We start from the raw sequence: 20,440 nt of genomic DNA, 5'->3' as shown, positions 1-20,440 counted from the left end.
TATTTTTTATGGGAAACTTGGAAATCATGAGAACTAAAATTGGTCAAACAGACTGATGACTTATTGTTAGATTACCAAGAACAAAAGTTTAAATTTTAGGATTTAAGTATGGGGTGAAAGTAAATAAAGCTTGTTCCAGATAAAGACATGACTTATTAATATAAAAATGAGCAAAAATAATTAGTTCTCAAGCTAGTCACACATTTATTCAATTAATCTGCACCTACCAAAAGACAAAACCTTGATTTGGCTTTATAGCTAACCCCAATAATTTAGCAAGCTCAAAATAATTTCCTGCCCTTCCCATCTATGTCATGCTTAATTATACAGAGTTATAATAAACATTGTACATGTACCTATAAAAGTCAAACCAGATTGGGGGCAACAAAAATAAGCAACAAATAAGCATAACATATGTCTATAATGATATGACATCTATAAAAATCTCATCACCAAAACGAAAAAATACCGCTGTTGTTTTTTCTTTTCTTTCTTTAGAGAAAAAGATATCGTGGAAAAAGAAACTAGAAAAAATACATCAACTATCAGCTGAGCAAAACTTTGTATTATCCAATGAGACCCCACTATGATGGCAACTAGCCAAACAGAGAGAATTCAATGATGTATTTTCGGAAAATGAGTAAATGTCACTCATTATGGTGGGTCAAAGATGCAAGAAACATATGCTAAATAACACTGTAATTAATTTAAAACAATATGTTATCATGTAATGTGTATTGTAAGTCTCAAAAGACCTAATAAGGAATGTGCAATCTTTTCCTTTGTAACATTAGGATTTCAACCCTAATATAGACACTTCACATTTCATGTAGATGTTATGCTGCCTTAAATCACTTCAAAATGATAAGAGTTACAAATCTTACAGTTACTCAATAGCAAACAAGATCAGGTTGTCTGAGCCTCATGTATGTGACGTTTTGTGTCCGGCATAGATAGAGGCATGCTTCCCCAATCATTAACAAAATAACCACAACATTATAATGTGCTTGATAAAAAAAAAGTTGTTTGAGAAATATGGTGTTTTTAAACACTTATATAGCTTAGTCATTTTCCACTTATTCTCTTCTCATCATTTTGATTTTAAATTATACTTTTCTAGTGTAATCAAACTGTTTCATAATCCCTAGTGGATGTGCTTTGCCACACTTTCAAAACATCAACTGGATCACAATTTATTATAAATGTTATGATATATTCCAACTTGCAGAGGACAGAAAGGCAAGAAAACGAGTTTGTTTATGACATTTTTCTTTCTAAATCAAGCATTGTATAGACAATTTTTTTAATATTAATATACCAACAAAACTAACATCTTTACCGGTATCCTCTTTCCCTTTTTTAAACTTTGCAAGGTGTTGATGATACTCTTCAAGCTCTTTCTCCAACCTTTCAATGAAATAGCTAGTATGTTCAAGGGCCTATATTTCTCCAAAGCCTAGAAAATTTTCACAATAAGATAGAAACCATAAGTCCATAAGCTTTATGCTAAAAGAATACAACCCAATGCTTTCTCAACATAATTTATTCCCCATGAAAAACTATGAATCAACACTTTGCAATTTTTAAACTTATCCAATCCATCAAAGCACCAATCTATCCATTTCTCAGAAGAAAAACACAGGGCTTACTGTCATACCCTAATTTCGTCCGAGGACAATTGTTTGTCAACATGTGGATTTTTGCCGGTCACGTTGAGCTGCTTAAAGCCAATTGCCGCGCGATCCGTAAGATTTCGCAACGTTTCAGAAAGAAATGAGCAAAAAAACTCAAAATGGGGGTGAAAAGATCAATTTAGGGGGTGTTCTTCTGCCTTGGGCCCATCTAGGCCCATTAGGAAGCTTCAACATGAAGCAACCAGCTCGCCTGAACGAGCTGAGCTAACTTCAACATGAAGCAACATGAAGCTTCAAAAAATAAATAAGTTTCAACTGAACATTTACTTTGAAAGTTCTCTTTTAATGAGTTGAGAAATAACCAAGTGAAACTAAAGCTAAAATCAATTCACAAATCAAGTTTTTGCCCGCAAAAAGGCCATTTGAAACCGTTTCAAGGTCCAACACCTTAAACGGTCCTTTTTACTTTTATCAGTTAAAATGAACCATTTAAAAGTCTAAAATCAACACCTCGCGTAATTTTCTTGCTTTTCTCAAAGAACTATGTAGGTCTAAGTTTCTCATCGCAATTGAGGATACGTAGGAGCAAAAATCCCGCTTTTGTTGACCCCAAATGATAAAAAAATGTAAAAAAGGGAAAATAAAATAAATTAAAAGTCATGATTTTGCATATTTGATTAAAGGCTGTCATCCCTTGTGACGGGCGTGTGGGGTGCTAATACCTTCCCCGTGCATAAAAACAACTCACGAACCTTTTATTCTTAAAGTTCGTAGACCCGCTTTTGGTTTTCCTAACGTTTTCCTCGAATAAACGTTGGTGGCGACTCCGCGCGTTTTCCTTCCTTGGAAGCCGCACCCATGAGCCCCGCGTCGCCCTCTCGCCAAATGATAGGTTGCGACACTTGCTAGTACAAGTTTATCTAGATAAAAGATGATTAATCTCTTAATAGAAAACAAAAAATTATAGCTTCAATTCACTAGTGTACATGAGGCATGTGAGAGAGTAGGTCCCCAACATTACTATTAGCATCAATATGTCGAGGCATAATCCAAAGTAGTCTTCAAACTTTCATAGCAAACTATATTAGTCAAATGTAGTAAAAAATAAATGAAATGAGCATTATGAAATACTACTAATCTAAATTAAAAAGGCTATAAAAGATGCAAATCATTCCTATCAACGCACATCAAGAAAAGATGATTGCCATAATAACCTTTTTTTTTATTTGAATGGTTTTTATCCTTGTATTATGTCAATCCTCTAATATATTGCAAGTTTGCAACATACATCACACTGACATGCACTCATGTTCAACTCAAACCTCAAGTAGATTATTTCAACAATTCTAATTGCCCAATACAAGAGAAACAAGGGATACTTACCTTCAAAATGGCGTCTAAATAACAGATTATGATAATTTATTTTATTTTCAGGATGATTGTGTTTCCTTATTTTCAGGGATCCTAATATTTTGTCTAGTTAGGAACCTTGTCCCATTCTTAGGGATTTTATCTTTTATCTTAAGAGAGTTTTTTGTTCTCATATAATTAGGATTAGGATTGTTGTATTAGTAAAAATAGGACAATTGGATTAGTGTCTTGTATCACATCATAATACAAATATCATATTATTCTGAGTGTCTCCCCGATTCCCCTATAATTTCAACAAAAATACCATAATATATTTATCACTAAATACATTTGGTCAATGAGAAAAAATGCAAAGGAAATTACCTCCGCTTTTGATAATGTATTTGGAAGTGACATTACTTCCGACTGTACATAGTTCTTTCCGCGATAAAAAATGAAAGTATTATTGGGCTTGATGTCAATCATAATGCCTTGCTCACTCGAGCAAGCTCTTTAGCATATTAATGAACTTGCCCTGGTTTGCAATGCTTGCAGACAACCTTCACTGTTTCATGATTTTTCCAGTGAAGATGCATATTAAGAACTACCCCACTAAACATTCCTTGTCTCCCAACTGGAACATAATGTTTCTTTTTCTCACCAATGCGCTTTAGGTAATGCCTCTCCTCCTCGGTTAAAATTTCATGATCAAATGTTTTTGGAAAGGATTTTGGTACATCAAATTTTCTTAGCTTCTCAATCAACCAAGTTTCCTTTCGCTTGGCCTGTGGAATTATAAGTTAAAATAAAAGACCACAAGTTAGAAAAAGGAAAAATTAAGGAGGAAAGGAACAATGCCTCATTCCAGCCTATCTAAGGTACTAAATCAGGTCTGTACTTATGAGGGGAATGGCCAAGTTAAAAAACAAAAAAGATATCTATTATCCAAGCTTATGTAGATTGTGATTTTATATTGATAAGCTAGGTAATGGGAAAAAAATAATATTCATAGTAATATCTGAAAAATATAACTTAACAAAAACTTCCCCAAATATAGAAAATAGAATTTCATAAAGGTATTTCAAATACAAATCCATATGTAGCAACATTCTGGTTATTTCAATGCCCATACATCAAAGAAAAAGGGAAGCGCATTAATTTAGTGAATACCATAACAATGTTCATACCATTGTTCCTTATTAAAAAAACTAAAGGATGTCAAAAAACATAGATGATAAAATCATTAAAGTAATTTATCAACAACATTGAAGAAGCAAGGAACAACAACTATAGGAAAGAAAGCTTTAAACAAAAAATTACAGTCGTAATAATATCCAACCTTTTCAACTTATATCTAATTCTAACTTCTGGATTTGGGGAAATCATCTTTTTCTTGGCCTTCAAATGATAGAACCTAAGCTCATTCAATTTAGCCTTTCTAGACATTTTAACTTTTTTGTTCAACTGGCTCTTCTTTCCATAATCAATATCATCAAACTTGTCTAGAGAGAATTGTACAAGATTATTGTTAGTCTTTAGCTTAATTGAATCATTACTAATGTATTTGGCATGAAGCCAACTTCCCAAAATATCATGGCTTCCAAAGATATTTGATCTTTGCATTAATAAAAATAAGATTGTGCATTGTTGAGTCCTCTGAATATGGTTCTAAAAATAAGCAAGAATATAACAATGGTTATTGATAGTCAAAGGAGATATATAAAGAAAAATTGGAAAGCTCCAAATGGAATCTACACACAATGATTCACAACAAGCAACATTGACAATACAAACAATCTAATCATAGAGCATTCAAATCCATGCTAGAGATAATCTCGACTCTTTGACAAATATTGTGTTTCAAGAAGATAAATATATCCAAATTCATAAGCACACTGATCTAGAAGGTGACTCAATCAATTATCACTACACAAGAAAATTTGTAAAAATAGGTGTCACAACCCAAATAAAACAAAAAATGCAAACATTAGAGCTTGTTTACCTTGTAGCTTGTTCCTTCTCTTCCTTCTTCTTCCTCGTCCCGTTCTTACTCACTCTAAAACCCTAAACATGCCGCCATTAGCATCTCTGCATCCTTAAAGGCTCTTACTCTATTTTTGTTGCTTGTTGTGAATCATTGTGTGTAGATTCCATTTGGAGCTTTCCAACCCTCTTCCCATTTCCATTCCCGAACCCTCCCCACTCCTTCTTCGCTCTTCATAATCAGACATTTCTCATCAAAAACCCAAATGGATCATATTCTGCACTTCCTCTCCTTAGAGCTTCTCAAAGAGCTAGACATGGACGCTCTCTTCGTCTCGCAGTACCTCCACCTAAGCTTCTCCCACATCACTCCAACCCCCAATTTGATTCTCCAAACCCTAAACCTCTCCCCTGAAGTTGGCCGCATTGTATTAGGGTTCCACTAATGGCTCTCTTCCAACCCCCAATTTTCCCACACGGACGATACTCTTTCCTACTTCATCGACTATTCCGGCCACTATAAGGACTTCAAGGCCATGCATAACGTCCTCTATGCCGCCTCCCCCGCCGCTGGCCCTAAAACACTAGCCTCCGTGATCAATTGCCTCATCCGCGTGGTTCAGTTCTTCGAGCGAATGGAGAGAGACTATGGGATGAAGGGTGATCATCATAATGCGTGAGAATGAAATAAAAGAAAACACACATGCCTTTCAAAGATGGTTTTTTAAAAAATCTTGTTTTTAACATCGTTTCTTGAAGAATCTAATGTCTTAATGCGCTTTCAAATATGGTTTTCTGAAAACCGTCTTTAAAAAGTTATAATTATTTACAAAAATGCCACAGCATTTTGGACAACATTGGTTCTTGTAAAATCGTCATGAAACCAACATTGTAGAAGACAATTTTTTTAGTAGTGAGTATAGTCTATAGTAGCGAGTGTCGCATCCGGATGTTCTATTGACACCACATGTACCTAGGTGCGGCATGTATAACACATAGTACGTGTTACCTCACATGACCATACCCATTCCCTCTGTGAACGACGCCAGACTCGTAAGTGTGCTGACATTCTCGACATCATCAATACATAAAAGTTGTGGTTGTAGGGATGAGTCCTCCGATCCTCAAAACGCCACAAACAAGCAAACAAGGAAATAAAACCTACTTAACCACTACATGTGGTTTTTCTAGGCAAACAACACTCTTGAGGTCCTAAGCGCATAACTAGCACACTTGTCACATAGTAGGGCCTAACCTTTGCCGCCAAGCCTATCAGGTCTTGATGGTCTTATACAATTACATGGATGACAGTCAGGAGTGATTACCATATACGAATACAACATACACCGATCTCTAAGCTCCCAACTCAAAAAGCCTAGTCTAGGAGCCTGTCAAGAGTAGCAAAGTGAGGCTCATGAGTTACCCGTGGCAAATCAGTGCACCAAATGTCGGGTAGTTACCACTCACTAATTCCCCTAGGTTCTTCGAACCTCTCTGCCCACTATACCCCAGTTTATCTCTTTCCATCATCCACTTTCTCAATGTAATCTCATCTTCTATTAGATGGAATAAAACCACCGATTCCTTATGCTTCATTCAGTCCTTTTCACTTTTGCCATAACATCACGTGCATAGCCCTCATGCCACCTCATTGCATGCATAGAACTCAAGCCACGTACATCAACAATCTCGTACATCCTAACAAACAAGAGAGAGAGAGACTCGAGCCTACGTACAACTCTCAGGGAACCAATATTGCCCCCTCATGAGGTGGAAATCACTTGTTACACAAATATATCGAACAAGATAACAACTATAATTACAACCATCTAATAATCATAACAAACAATTTGTCAAGGGTCGGACACCCCCAGACTCATATCATAGTGAGTACAGGTAGAATAGCAATATACATATATAGCATAATGTAAATCCACACACTACTTATATAATTTGTCGGGGTTCACACTCTATCAGTTTTTATCATTCAACAACAACAACAATTATTTATATGCATCTCATTAGCTCTATTAGCATATAACTGCCACAATTCAAGACATACAACAATCATTAGGTTTTATAATCTATCTCAACAATAATTTAGCCAGTTGACCTACAGTTCTAGAATAAATAATCATAAGGTCACTTCATCCAAAGGGAAAAACTACAGAGCTTTCATGTTACTAGTTATTCTTCCATTTTCAACAATTGTTTGTCTGAGACTATTTGTCTACAGATATGTTTGAAACTATTTTTAGCACTCCCTAATATTTCCTTAAGATTTTTCTAAGTTCTAAAACCATTTTTGAGCTTAAAATTACCAAGATAAGTCATCTACTATGTGAAATTAAACTTCTATCCAGTTTTGCAAAGTTTCGCTCCTAAACTTATTTTCAATTTTCTAGCTGTTCTGGGAATCGGCTTTTCATAAATTTTACATGCTACCATATATTGTCACACCTAACAAACTTATTTTTGAAGTCAAACCTTTAAGAAAAACAGTCCATACAGCCATAACAGCCATTTTATTTCCGTGACAATTAATTCCAAAAAAGAAATTCCCTAAACTTGTTTTGTTCATAACTTTTACTAGAAAACTCCTATTTAAGTGGAATTTAAGACTAACTCTAAGTTTTGACACCCAAAGAACTCATTTTTAACCTTAAATTTTCAATAAATAACACATCATACAGTTCCAGCCAAGGCAGTTGCTGCGAATTTTGAACATCAAAACACCATTCAATGAAGCTTAGCTTCCAAAGACAACAATATTAGGCTTCAAGAATTGGAGAAACCCCCTTACCTTGATGAAGCTACACAAAAATGGCTTAGATGAACAAGGGGATCAGATCCTTAATGTCTCAAGCTTCTAAAAATGAAAATGAAATTTTAGAACTGTGTATTGATCCACAAAAATAACCCCATATTCATTCTAAAAATGAAATGAAATCATTCCCAATTTTCCTTGTGATGGTCTGATTATCAACTTCCCTTGGTAACAAACAACGCATGAGAAATCATTGGACTAAAGAATCTCATGGTTCTTCAATGAGAGTCCACGTGAATTTTAACTATATTTTGCATCATCATAGACCTGGGATAGCCCAACCGGTCATGTCCCACAACAAACTTATATGGATTCATAAACTTCTAGTTTAGGATAGCATTTCAATTGTACTTTGCTTGAAACTAAAGCAATTTTAAAGTACAACTTTGTTCTTCCAAGTAAGAATACATTAGCTTTTCCAAAATCTTCAATTATATTTGTAGTACTAGAAATTATATACTACCATTGACTTTTTGCATTACTAAACAAGAAATTTTTCATTATTCTTCATAGAAACACATAGTATAAATAATCAATTTGAGAGAATATTGTTTAGAAAAATTTATTTGAAAGATATCAATCTTATAATTAAAATATTTATTGGATTGGAAAAGCTCACATAAGGTTTGTAACATCAAAACCCTTGTTTAATACTATTCCACCTTTTTCCTTTTCATTTTTTTACATTACTTTCTCACTTCTGTTGGAAAAAAGTATTCTTAAATTTTTTTTCTCTATGACCATGTCCATGACCATGAGCAGGAGTACGACCACGACCACGACACAAGTATAATCATATATTGCTGCATTCACTTCTAGAAATGGAGAAGAACCAATTGGACACACCTTATGATTTTTCATCAAAAGCTTATATTTTTGCTCAACAAAAAGAAGGCAAGAAATTAATTCATAAATGTGCATATCAAATCAATGTAAATTAACAATCATAATATGCATATCTAATGAGAAATGTACTTATTCATATTTGAGGGAGGGAAAGGTCATCAAAATAATTATCATCAATACTACAAATAGAAATAATCTATTTGACAATTTAATTTTAATGATATACAAATTTCATTGCATCTAAATGCCAATTAAAAAGTCAAAAAAAATTTAGAATTGCTTGTACTAATTAAAATGTACAATCAAATAGAGTTCTCAATATTTCATAATTATATCCATTTACAATTTTAAATTAATGTAAAGGTAAATGTATCCTATAATAAAGAACTATGAGAAGAATCATAGTGATAATATCTCTATTTTTTTATAACAAATGATATATACTTTTTGTAACTGAGTGGCTAACTAGATCAACATATTCTAATACACCTCTTTAGTCAATCAAAGTGGGTTACTAACTAGATAAAAAAATCTAAATATTATCTAGGGTCTTCTCATTTTTCTCATCTTAAATTTAAGCATAACTCAAAAAGTCTCAATTGACAATACAAGAAAAATATTCTCTATTCATAGAATGATTTAATGATTATTAATTAAGATAATATGGAAGCAAATCAAGCATAGGTAAAAGATGACCTCAACAAAGGAAGATGAGTGTAAGTACCATCAACAATTAAATCAGACCCCAAAATCAAAAACAACTACCACTATCCTCATATTTATTTTAGCAAAACTCAACATGTTACCATTGCATAATTGAATCCAAAACTCATACGACCCCAATCATAACATAATGATGTACTTTTCTAAATTTAATGTAAACAATACCTAAAATGTCAAATTCTCAAGTTGATTTTGATTCTCCATTACTACGAGTTAATACCAACAACTTATGTAACACCTTAAAATCTATATTTACAAATACACTTCAAATATCTTTTATTCATCTTTATAAACAAGTGAGTTCAAAGTCTTTTCATAAATGTCATAATAGAAAACAAAAAGATAGGGTAAATTAAGATGAGTCTCCATGGTCTACAAACATAACCAAGTAAGTATCAAAGGTAAATAGTAAGTAAATAAGATGACTAAACACATATAAAAGTTCCTAAAAAGTAGGTATATTCAAATCAATACACCAAAGTGGAAACCTAAGTCTCAGAGCAGTCATCTATCCAAGCCTTATGAAATAATCGCGCCATAAAAAAGGTACATGTCAAACGAAAGTGAACCCTCCAACGAGAACCTGATGAAGAATTCTTGGAGGGATCTTCCTGCACTCAAAGATGCTAACCAACAATCAGAGATCCATCTTGATGCTCATCATTTGAACTTGAAAATGTTTGTGTATGGGGTGAGTCCTCCGCTCCCTTAGAAGCCACAAACAAAGAAATATCACACACCAATCTATACAACCACCATGTGTGGTTCACTAGCAAACAACATTGACGATATGCTAGTCTACACATCTATCTCATGCATTATCACATCTTGGACCCATACTGTCATTAACCCCCCTGGCGTTAATGGTCTTATGCAAACACTACCACTAAGCCTCCCAGACCTTAATGGTCTTATGCAACATATGGATGATGATTGGGAGGATACATTTCATGTCGGTACATGACATAGTGCTCTCACCAACCATGGATACAATTTAACTCTAGTTAGGAATAAAAAGTGAGGCCCATGAGTCTCATGAACTAATCTGAAATGTCCTTGGTTGGATTATCACAACTCAGCATTCCTCCAGGTTCCTTTGAACCATTTGAACCATCCCCAAGTGTACCTACTGTATGTCATCCATCTTTCTTCTAATGATTCCTCACTCATCCATCATGTTGAGAAGCATTAATACTTCAATGAAGGTTGCATCAGTACACATGAATAGACATTAGAGGATGTTTTTCCACTGAGTTAGGTTCATATCCCCAACTCCCGACATAATCATCTATCTAACTCTAACACACTTTCACAACCGCATCCGTCCATTCCTTTCCTTTTTCATCATAATGTACATCGATCCACATGAAGCTTCCGACCGTAAAACCTTTTCCATAGTGCACACACACACAAAGCAACAAGAGAGGAAGGAAAATAACTTTTTTCCCTCTATAGGCCATAAATATAGCCCCTTAAGTAGGCAAGCTCACTCCTTATATTAGCAAATCAACCAACATCATCACCATAAACACAATCAATTCATTAACATTAATTTGCTCCAATGCCGATGGTCGAACACCCCCAAACCCAAAACTAAAGCACAAATTATAACTCAACATCATATAATAGAAGCAATCTCATTATAGAATTAATCTCATAATAAAGCAATCTCATAATAGGAACAATCTCATTATAGAAGAAATCTCTTAATAGAGTATCATTTAACATCATCCAATAAGCATTAGGAATCTAGTTCATGAAATGGTATCCCAAGGTCCAAGTAAAAATCCACACAATTCATAATAAATCAAAAGGTAGCACATACTTTGTTTTATCACAGTGCAATACCACCATCTTATAAAATCAATATCTTAATCATCTCTTATTGGAATTTCATAAACATTATCACTATAGAAAGCCTTGTGTGTCTAGTTTTGAAAATGGTGTCACACATCATCATAGGATCACCACACACAGATAACTACTTCTTTTATTAACACATGTCCAAACAGGACAACAATTAGAATCCCTTGCACATGCTCCTCCCCATTTTAATTAGCTTTTTAGTCAAACAGTGAATTAAATTATGAGTGACCCCAAATTTTAAACCCTATCATGTTTATTTTTCAGGGACATTCATCAAAACGACATATCATTTTCAAATCATTCCCAGTTCACAAAACAAACACTAAAGGTTGAAATAGAACATCCAACAAAAGGGTCATTTTGTAGGAATTATAGAAAATTCATTTTTCACTTTAATTGAACGTATTTTATATGCATTCATATGCTCCAAATGTCTAATTTCATAATGTAATTTTAATTTTAGCATATGAAGTCTCAGTCAGTCCCAAAATTCAAGTTCATAAGACATGTCACAACAGGAATTTTCACAAACACCTTGTGTACATAATTTTTAATATCAAACAACATAGCATCACACACACACACACACACACACACACACATATATATATATATATGACTCTAAATCATCTCTTAGTATCTTTGTCTTGCTTCTATAAAACCACAATTCCTCTTCTTGTTCATAGCATTCATAATTGAAGTACTAAAATTCTATCATGCACTTTTAATCTATAAAATCACAATTTCATAACAGAAGCATAATTTAGAAGCAACTTCTCCCATTGACATAGAAGTTCAATTTTTGAGCCTTTTAAATCTATTTTTGGAGTCCAAAGGTCTCAATTTTAACCCCAATTTCATTTTTCCTGAAGTAGTGCAAAATCACCCTAAAAGGGTTCAAACTTGATTCTTACATAACTTATGTTACACAAATCCAAATTGAAAAGACTTTATATGATTTCCTAGGCTTTGGGGGTCAAGGAACCCAATTTTAGCATCCAAATCATCAAATAAAAAACAAAGCAGTTCCGATGGCATTGACAGGGGCAAATACTAAAATACACAATATAAAAATTAAAGTTCTACCATTGCAACTACACATATAGCCCAAGGATTTGGAAAAAATCCCCCTTACCTTGGTTCCAAAGATCTACATGCTCAAAATGTAAAATTGGACCACACCCACTTGTAGCCCTTGAGAAACTCTACCACATATAAAAAATGTAAGGGAAAAGGAAAAGATTAGAAGAAGAAAGAAAAAGAGAGAAGCTGGAAATCCCAAGACAAATGAAAGATAGAGACCCACATCTCACAAACCAAGCACCAAACCTCTGTTTCTCTCTCCTAAACCTCAGTCACCAACTCCTAAGGTGAGGGGTCTCCCTTAGTTTTTATAGAGGCCCCAAAATTAGGTCTAGGGGTTCTTTAGTCATTCCCATAATATGATTTTTTGAACGTTTTTGGGCATATCTAACCATCCTATTTTAATTAATTTGACTCCAATAAATAAAGCATATTGTCACAAATAATTTTGAGTTCAAGTCCTTTGAAATCACTCAAATCTAGTTTTAAATGAATGTTTATGATTAAAATACTAATTATGCTCAATAAATTAATTATTAATGCATAATAAAGTATTTCCTTGAACTAAAAACATGAATTTTTTTAATTATAATTAAACTAAATTTACTAATTCTCAAAATAACTTTTAGCCTAAAAAATCACATAATTACAAAAATACCATTAATGAGGAGATTCCTTTACTTTAACTTTTCTTTGACTGGTTGATTATGGTTGACTAGATGTTGATCAAGACTTTTTTATGATCAAAATACATCTTCTTAAGTCTAGAATTAAAATTCTAGAGCACTTATCCATTTAAGGATATCACACACACACACAACAATTATTTCATTACTTAAAATGCTACAATGTTAACTATCATTCAAATGTTAGTTGTTTTTATTAGGAACTATTTAAGATACAAAAATCAAAATGTTACAACTTGTTTCATGCAAGCATGCATATTTTAAAATTTCAAGATGTCATGTAATAGAAAATAGAATCAATGATGGTACTATGTTAACATTTAGGAATCATACATGTATGCTATTGGCAAAATGTAAATATCAAAGCTAGAACATGAAAGTTGGACTCAAGAATCTAAACAAATTAGCGAAAATAAAATATCATGAAACAAATGGAAGTAGAATCACCTTGAATCTCTGTTACAAAACTAAATATGATAATTCTTGAAATCTGAATTGAAAAATATGAGCTTTGTGCTGATAATGTGTTATAATAATATAATACTGAAAGTAGAGAATAGAGAAGAAAGAACAATAAATAATGTAGAGAATGAAATGATTTCTTTGTATATTCTTACAAAGATAGCCTATTTATAAGCAGAAAATGCAACTCAAAGGTTGCAATTTAAAGGTTGCATGCAAGTCAAAGGTTACCAAATATTTAAGAGTATTAAGGAGAAATAAATATAGAAGATGGAAAGCCAATGGACATCCACCAAATAATAATTATTCATAACATATTGTGATATTTAAATGGTCAAGTTTAGTTTAAAAAGTTAATTAAATATATACAATTTGATGCAATCCTACCCCCCCAAGGGCATTGGATAGAAGACTCCAAGAAGATTGGGCCAAAGATGCAGGAGAAGGCCCTGGGGTTCTCATGAGCCTTAGGATAGAATTTGGGCCCATGAACTAAGTATGAGTCCACTTATCTTTGTACATATTCGATTAAGGTTTCATTATTTTCGGGCCTTGTATTTAGGGCTCCATAGTGTAGGGAGGGTACCCTAGTAATGTAGGATTTTTTAGCACTTGTATTTTAGGGCACCTAAACTAGTTTTTGTATTAGGGGTAGTTTTGTAATTTCACATACGTTAAGTGCACTATTTGATGTGTGTGTGTTGGGAGATAAACTTAATTGGATCGGGAGAAGCCCAATCCAATTAAATTTTGGACCATCTTAAGGGGGAGGTGAGCATTTGCTTGCTACACCCCATTGTCACATCATATAGTCACACATTGTGCATCTCCTTCATGCTTTACATGCCTCATGATACCTAAGCACACTTAGTGGAGAATCTTAGACTTGATCTTGAATTAGTGGGATGAACTGTACTTAAAATTCACTAATCATAATTAGTGAAATTTTGGCTCCACCAATTCAAATTCAAATTCAAGTGAAATTTGAATAAAAATTCAAATTTCCTTCCAATTTTGTGTGACACTTAGGCTACAAATAGAGATCTTGTGTGTGCATTTTTTTCAACTTTGATCATTTTAGAAATTATAATTCAAAGTTCATACCTCATTTGAGGCATAAATTTTGTGCCCCTTCTCTCCCTCTCCCTCCACTCATCTTCTCTTACCTTCAAGCTTTTATCCATGGCTTCCTATGGTGGTGAGCTTGTTCTTGACTCATCTTCTCCTTGAAGTGGCATCTCCAATCACCTTTCCTCCTTCTCCATTTTGTTTCCATTGATCTTCAAGAAGCAAAGGACTCCATTGATGAAGAAGATCCAAGGCCTACAAGCTCAACATGGAGCTACATCATGTGGTATCAGAGCATCTTCATCTAGGTGATGTTCTTTTGCTTCCTCTATCTTTTTGTTTGGTCAATTCACTTTAATTCCTTGTTCTTCATCTTCTTCTCCATGTATCTCCTCCATTGCTTGTGGTTTGGTTCTGTTTAGAGTAGATTCAAAAAAAAAATAAACCGATTAAATCTTAGATCTACACTTGTTCTTGCATTTCTATGGTTCAAATTTAATAGATCTACTCTTGAATCATGTTTTAGTGTTGATTTTAGGTTCTATCATTTTTCAGTCACAATCTTCTTGTGCTAAACCTTTGGATCTCAATTTTCTTGCAAAATATTGATTAGAAAAGAAAACACAAAAATCTAAGTGCAAATCACTTCATTCATGTTGTCTTAGAGTCATGTTTAGTCATAATAATTGTCACATTATGTTCTAATTTTGTGTTGAATTTTAATTTTGTTGATTGAATTCTAGATACATTTGTTCATGTATTCTTGCAATTCTTAGCCTATCATTTGAATTTTGAGTCAAATCTTGCATGTTAATTAGTCCTTAACATGTTCATGCAAAATTCTTAGAGAGTCTTTGATTGTGAACCTTTTCTTGAACTTTTAGGTTTCCTTATGCTTGTGTCTATTGTGAATTTGAGTTTTGGTGATTGAATTTTTGGCTGAAATTTTGATCCTAAGTGAATATTGAACTCCTAAAAGTGTGGTAAACAAGCCTAGTGAGTTCAACATACATAGGAAGGTTGAAAGTAAGCGTAAGGCAATCAATATACCTTGCTTAAAAAATTCGAAGTCTGAAATTGCTAGTGCTGATAGCTTGAACATATGAACTTGTAAAAATGACTGGGAATTGGTCATTGAAAATTTAGAGTTGAAATTTTTACTGAATTTTCTAGACATCTGGAAAAAAATTAGAAAAAAATAACCAAGTGATTTGGATAAAATGAAAAAATAAGAAAAATCACACAATTTGGCAGGAAAATCAGTGTCCAAGAAAAAAAAAGTGAAAGGGAAGTGTGCTTGTTGTTTTGGCTCAAAATTTGTTCTCTAATTGGTGCCTATTTTACACCAATCTTAGTTTTGATATTTCAACTGAAAAGTAGTGTGAAAACAAGTACCAAAACTAGAGCTTTCTTGAGTCTTTTTTTTTATAGTTTTTCTACTCTATTCTAGAGCCATTCTAGGTTTCTCTTTGAGTCCTAGTTTGCTTTTATGTGCTTTTCATTGCTTTAATTGTTGAATAATCCTTGAAAAATTTTCTTGTTAAAACTCTACTGGTTTAGCTTTCATTTCATTTTTTTGGTCTTTGGTTATTGCTTGTCTCTTTGTTTCCTTGTTTGTGAGTTGTCATATAGGGAATTGGAAAGGAAGATTAGTGTCATCCCTTGAAGAATTTGAGTCAAGAAGCAAGGGGCCAACCACCTTAAGAGCTATTAGACTAAGAATCACTCCAAATTGAGTGAATCACCAAAGAGAGAACAACCACCAAAATTGAGGTCTTTTATGTAATTTTGCAATTGGCAATTTACTTACCTTCATTGCTTTCAAATTTTGTAACAAAAAGGCCTTTCACTGGAAGTGTGTTGGGAGCCTCCAATAGGTTACCAAACTTCCATTTGTGTGTAATAATTTTAGGCAATTTTCCCTTAGGATAGTGAGTGTTTTGCTAGGAACTTTAAATGAGGTCATCCAAACACTCTTAGGATCCACCTAGTTTACATTTCTTGCACTTTAATTTCTTGCTTACTTTCATAGCTTATTTTCTTTACTAGTCACGCCTAGTTCATCTTGTTATTACATAATAATTTCTTCTTGCTTATCACGCTTATCTTGGGTTCTTTTGAACCCTAGCTTTTACCTTTTACAAACCCCCAACAAGAAAGAACCACAACTTAGGAACCAACATGAGTCATCATTCATCTAGTGTTAATGGTGAGGGTACTAGTCATAAGGACCCTCTATCTAGAATCTTAGATGAGTTGAGTTCCCTCAAGTTATGGAAAGAAAAACTAGAAAGAAAAGAAAAAGGAAAAGAGAGGGTAGAAATAAATCAAGATGAGAGGGAAAAAATAAGGGAAGAAGAAAGAAGGAAAATAAAAAAGTTAACAAAAGAAAAACATGCCTCCTATAGTAGTCATGACTCTTGCAAGAGCCTAAGTGAAGAACTTTGTGACTATTATGAAGGAAGGCATAGGTCACATCTTAGACCTCATTCCCATAGGAGAGGAAAAGAAATAAAACCTCAAGAGGATAACATTAACCTCCCATACTTCCATAGGAAGGACAATGTAGAGGCTTACTTAGATTGGGAAATAAGGGTAGAGCAACAAATTAAAAGGAAGTCTACTTCAAAATCTTATGGCTCTCACTTTTATCCAAAGAAAGACCAAGGTCAAGGCATCTTAGGGGCGGCACCTTCTAAGCCCAAAGATGATAAGGGGAAGGCAATAGAAAAGCAACCCCTAAGGCTAGTATGCAAGAGAAGACTAGCTCTATAAAGTGCTTTAAATATCTTAGAAGAGGATACATTACTTCTCAATGTCCCACCAAGAAAACCATGATTATGAGGGGCCAAGACATTTGTAGTAGCCAAGATGAAGCTACTACTTCACCTTCCTCTAGTGAAAGTGAAGAAGCAAAAGGGGAAGAATCTAGTGAAGAAATCTACCCCCAAGAAGAATGACAACCTTTAATGGTTAAGGAGGAGTGTAAGGAGGTAAGTGTCTCCTACAAGAGGTTAGCTAAGAAGGAAAGTCATTTTGCAATAAAGACATACATTAAAGAAACTTCCCCTCTTAGACAACCTCCACATCTTCTCTTTTGTAAAAAGACACTTGTTAGCATTGTCACACCTCTTGGGCTTGAGGTTATTCCTCAAGTAAAGGAGTTATTGTATGAGGGTTTGGTTCGTAAGAGCTTAAATCCTTGTGCTTTGTTGGTTCCCAAAATAGGTATTATGAGGCACCGAATCCCTATGATAGGTGGTATGATGAATGTGTTGAGTGGTGCAACCCTCTTTTGTAAAATCACCTATGCATCCAACATCTTCATGATTCACATACATAGGGACTCGTTAGGTAGGTTTGTTCTTATTTTTAGTTTCAATACAAACTTAGGTGCTCGTATGGGACACCTTAGGTTTGTTGTAATTTTTGGTAGGAATAATCAACATGAAAATACAAAAAGGTATGTTTTATTGCATTACTTTCCTTCATTTTTTAAATAGTGATCAAAGGGTTCTCACGAACCCTAAGAGAATAAAGGTCATTCCTGAGTGTCCCACTCCGCCAAGTATAAGGAAAATTTGGGGCTTCCATAACTTAACAAACTTTTACAAAAGGTTTGTCCCATATTTTTCTATACTTGTAGCACCACTCATTGAGTTGGTGAGGAACCATGTTCCCTCATGGGAAGATGCCCAGGAAAGGGGTTTTCAGACCTTACCCTACTCCAACATACCAAACACCACTAATATATATATTTTTATTCTTTTTACAGGTGTTGAGGGAAGAAGCCCAGAGTTTCAAGAACCTCTGGATTTGAGGTCAAATCCTTTTCAAGGGGGATGGAATGATGCAATCTTACCCCCTCCCCCCCCCAAGGGCATTGGATAGAAGAATCCAAGAAGATTGGGCCAGAGATGCAGGAAAAGGCCCTAGGGTTCTCCGGAGCCTTAGGGTAGATTTTGGGCCCATAGGCTAAGTATGAGTCCACTTATCTTTGTACATATTAGATTAAAGTTTCATTATTTTTGGGCCTTGTATTTAGGGCTCCATAGTGTAGGGAGGGTACCCTAGTAATGTAGGATTTTTCAGCACTTGTATTTTAGGGCACCTAGACTAGTTTTTGTATTAGGGGCAATTTTGTAATTTCACATACATTAAGTGCACTATTTGATGTGTGTGTGTGTTGGGAGATAAACTTAATTGAATCAGGAGAAGCCCAATCCAATTAAATTTTGGACCATCTTAAGGGGGAGGTGAGCATTTGCTTATTACACCTCATTATCACATCATATAGTCACACATTGTTCATCTCCTTCATGTTTTACATGCGTCATGATACCTAAGCACACTTAGTGGAGAATCTTAAACTTGATCTTGGATTAGTGGGATGAACCATAGCTAAAATTTACTAATCATAATTAGTGAAATTTTGGCTCCACCAATTCAAATTCAAATTCAAGTGAAATTTGAATAAAATATTCAAATTTCCTTCCAATTTTGTGTGACACTTAGGCTATAAATAGAGGTCTTGTGTGTGTATTTTTTCAACTTTGATCATTTGAGAAATTATACTTCAAAGTTCAGACCTCATTTGAGGCATAAATTTCATGCCCCTTCTCTCCCTCTCCCTCCACTCATCTTCTCTTACCTTCAAGCTCTTATCCATGGCTTCCTATGGTGGTGAGCTTGTTCTTGACTCATCTTCTCCTTGAAGTGACATCTCCAATCACCTTTCCTCTTTCTCCATTTCACTCTCATTGATCTTCAAGAAGCAAAGAACTTCATTGATGAATAAGATCCAAGGTCTATAAACTCCACATAAAGCTACATCACAATCGTTTTAAGTAATTAATTATCTAATCACTAATTAATATTTACTAGTTTTTTACCCAATGAATGAGGTAAATTTTGTTTGTATAGTTATACGGTGATTTTATATTAAATAATATAGTTGTATAACGAAAAAAAAAAATTGAAGTTTTTTATATAATTATGTTTGACATATAATAAGTAAAATATTAAAAAAATTAATTTAATAAAAGTAAGATAACATGTGTTATTGTAAAGCAATTATTGTTATTATAAAGAGTTATAAATTGTTGAAATAAATATGTAATTCTTTGATTATTCTTCACATGTCTCAAACATATGATAGAAATAATAATTCAATATTGTATTAGAATTATACATGTAACCAAAAATATTTGTTAGTATGTGATTTTCTACCTGAATTCTTCCTCCAACAAAACAACATCGCTCCTACTGAATAAAGGACGCTAATACTTTTGAAATGGAGTGAGGTTGTAGAAGAAATATAAGTAATTCTCCTGCATATAAGACGTAGAAATAATATTGTATGAGATTGGAAAAACATGATGAAAATTAATAATAAAAAAACATAAATTAATGTATATAGAACATGAACTAAACTCATTTACAAAACACAAACCAAACATAACTATTACAATCGAAAGAAAAAAGAAACTCACATAAATTGTAAGTAATGTAACATTTTTTACAAACACAATTAAATGATGAGGAAGAAAAGAAGAAAATGTGAGAAGATAACATATAAAAAAAATCAAATTCATCAGAAAATATTTACTTGTACCAAAGATTTGGATAGAGTTAAAATTGTGTGCTAATGAAAGAGAGAAATGGAGGAACCATGAGAGATAGTGCAAAAACCTAACATAAAAGATTTTTATTAAAAAGGAAATAATACAAACCCCAAAAGTTACCGTAATTACTATTTATATTTATATTAGGTTACAATGGAGAAACATTAATTATAAATGGAGAATCGGGTATTAATTTAATTTTTTTTTAAAAATACAATGAAAAATAGAAAATTGAAATAGTGTAGGGAAAAATGGTATTTACCTTATAATATAAGGATTTTAATTATA

The 20,440-nt window shown here is 33.5% G+C and overlaps 1 pseudogene; it reads right to left on the bottom strand.

The window, feature by feature from the left end:
* Positions 1-1,125: 1,125 nt before the first annotated feature.
* Positions 1,126-4,607, bottom strand: LOC100819029 (uncharacterized CRM domain-containing protein At3g25440, chloroplastic-like; annotated as a pseudogene).
* Positions 4,608-20,440: the final 15,833 nt, after the last annotated feature.

The sequence above is a fragment of the Glycine max genome, chromosome 16 (assembly GCF_000004515.6).
Source record: "Glycine max cultivar Williams 82 chromosome 16, Glycine_max_v4.0, whole genome shotgun sequence".
NCBI classification, from domain to species: domain Eukaryota; kingdom Viridiplantae; phylum Streptophyta; class Magnoliopsida; order Fabales; family Fabaceae; genus Glycine; species Glycine max.
The sequence above is the reverse complement of the archived record's forward strand: the minus strand, read 5'-3'. Positions and strand labels throughout refer to the sequence as shown.